Source organism: Ambystoma mexicanum, chromosome 2q (assembly GCF_040938575.1).
Source record: "Ambystoma mexicanum isolate Mex_15411 chromosome 2q, UKY_AmexF1_1, whole genome shotgun sequence".
NCBI lineage: Eukaryota > Metazoa > Chordata > Amphibia > Caudata > Ambystomatidae > Ambystoma > Ambystoma mexicanum.
Genome location: NC_090924.1, coordinates 695,641,819 through 695,644,318, shown reverse-complemented (window position 1 = coordinate 695,644,318; position 2,500 = coordinate 695,641,819). Strand labels below are relative to the sequence as shown.

Below are 2,500 nucleotides of genomic sequence, written 5' to 3'. Positions count from 1 at the left end.
GTTCGCCTAACACGCGAAAGGTCCCCGGTTCGAGACCGGGCAGAAACATGGTGCTGGTTTCTTTTTATTTCCACAATGTCAATCGGACGCATTTGACCGCATGCAGGTTTCGACAGGTATGGACAGGCCGGCACTACGCCATGAGTGATCTGAGGCCAGCCCTTATTTGCACCCTGCAAACTGTCCACTGGCTCCATCAGTGGGCGTTTCCTGCCATCCCTGGGTCCTTAAGTGAGTGTTTGGGTACTTTTGATGCAGAGATCGGGGCATGAAAACCGGCGCTGGCACCTGGCGACATTGGGTACTGAAGAATCTTTCCCAATCCTGCCCATAGCTGTCAGGGTGGCCAAGTGGTCTAAGGCGCCAGACTCAAGAGGCGCAGCTCTTCCCTGCATCTGGGTGTTCTGGTCTCCGATTGGAGGAGTGGGTTCAAATCCCACTCCTGACAAGCCGGGCCCATTTTTTTGAGCACATTTCAGAGTGTAAGGCTCGCGGAAAACCTCGTGGGGGCCCCCGAATGCAGCTCCCGGCAAGCCTCCCTGTTCTCTTCTGCTGCCTTGCAACTGGAGCTGTCTGCCAGGGACGCCGCAGGCACACCTGCCCTTAAACCCCCACTGGCCCACGGCTGCAAAACCCGCATTTTCTAGTGGCTGGTTTGGTGGCATATGTCACTGAGCCCAGTCTACTCAGGAAGTGAAAAAAGTCCCCTTCACAGTTGGAGAAAGTGCTCTCCTGCCACCTGTCGGTCGTTGAAGGCACCACACCTCAGCAAAATAAAAATAAAAAAACAGACATGCTCAGTCCAGGGGGCTGTAAAGGTATTTACATAGCAAGGACAGAGAGGCTGTTGGGAGATGACAGAAGCCATGCTGCCCCAGAGTTCTCTTCTGAAATTCGCAGGAATCCAGAGGTTGGAACGGGCTGAGGGAGTGCGCCTTCTTACCTCTGTCGGCTTTCAAGACACATCCTCCTGCTGGGAAGCTGCCCACCCTGAGCAGCACAGGTTTGCGCTCTAAGCCGGTCGGCCACATATATCTCGCCTGATCGAGCCTGATCGAGCCCGATCGAGCAGCAGCAGATGGCCTTTGGCCAGCGAAGGCTGCCGCTCTTCTTCTTGTTTCTCTGCTTGAGAGGCAGCTCAGTCCTCTGCGCTCGCGCCAGGGGCAGGCCACGTGACACGCTGGGATCAGGCCGTGGAGCGACTGGGGCATGGCGCCAGTGAGGTGGCTTGTTGGTCTAGGGGTATGATTCTCGCTGTGGGTGCTAGAGGTCCCGGGTTCAAATCCTGGATGAGCCCTTTTTTTTGGTGCGCCGAAAACAAAAGACACAGAGTCCCCAATTCCCCCCCAAAAATAGTTTGTGCGTGACCGTATCTGGTTCGATGCCCATCGCCAATGGTTGGCTGATTTTAAGCCCATGGTCCAAGAGGCAGTGTTGGAAATTCCCCCTCCTTTGTAATGATGCGCTGGCAGCGAGCTGATGTATAAAGGTTTGGACATGCCTTCTAGGTGGGGACTGCCGTGGCTCGCGTCACTGTTGCTTCCAGCTTGGTCTTTTGTATGTGTCTGCAGCCTGTGTGTGAGGTGCTGTGAGTGCTGCCATGTAGGTCCGGCGCAGGCTTGCGCCAAACTTTCACGTTGGTGTGTGCCACCTGGCAGGCACCAGCGGGCCCCATGAGACATCAGTGCCACAAAGCCTGTCAACTGAAAGCTGTCCCAGCGCACGAGAGCGCAGCCTACCAGAGCTGTTTCTGTAGTGTAGTGGTTATCACATTCGCCTAACACGCGAAAGGTCCCCGGTTCGAGACCGGGCAGAAACATGGTGCTGGTTTCTTTTTATTTCCACAATGTCAATCGGACACATTTGACCGCATGCAGGTTTCGACAGGTATGGACAGGCCGGCACTACGCCATGAGTGATCTGAGGCCAGCCCTTATTTGCACCCTGCAAACTGTCCACTGGCTCCATCAGTGGGCGTTTCCTGCCATCCCTGGGTCCTTAAGTGAGTGTTTGGGTACTTTTGATGCAGAGATCGGGGCATGAAAACCGGCGCTGGCACCTGGCGACATTGGGTACTGAAGAATCTTTCCCAATCCTGCCCATAGCTGTCAGGGTGGCCAAGTGGTCTAAGGCGCCAGACTCAAGAGGCGCAGCTCTTCCCTGCATCTGGGTGTTCTGGTCTCCGATTGGAGGCGTGGGTTCAAATCCCACTCCTGACAAGCCGGGCCCATTTTTTTGAGCACATTTCAGAGTGTAAGGCTTGCGGAAAACCTCGTGGGGGCCCCCGAATGCAGCTCCCGGCAAGCCTCCCTGTTCTCTTCTGCTGCCTTGCAACTGGAGCTGTCTGCCAGGGACGCCGCAGGCACACCTGCCCTTAAACCCCCACTGGCCCACGGCTGCAAAACCCGCATTTTCTAGTGGCTGGTTTGGTGGCATATGTCACTGAGCCCAGTCTACTCAGGAAGTGAAAAAAGTCCCCTTCACAGTTGGAGAAAGTGCT

The 2,500-nt window shown here is 55.6% G+C and overlaps 2 non-coding genes across 2 annotated transcripts in view; both read left to right on the top strand.

Annotated features, from left to right (window-relative positions):
* The window catches only part of TRNAV-AAC (transfer RNA valine (anticodon AAC)), a 73-nt gene extending 25 nt beyond the window's left edge, over nt 1–48 (top strand). The window contains exon 1 of the tRNA in view: nt 1–48. This exon is cut by the window's left edge and continues 25 nt beyond it. This is a non-coding gene — a tRNA (tRNA-Val).
* Nucleotides 49–1,746: 1,698 nt separating this feature from the next.
* Nucleotides 1,747–1,819, top strand: TRNAV-AAC (transfer RNA valine (anticodon AAC)). The gene has a single exon. It is a non-coding gene; the product is annotated as a tRNA-Val (tRNA).
* The last annotated feature ends 681 nt before the right edge of the window (nt 1,820–2,500 follow it).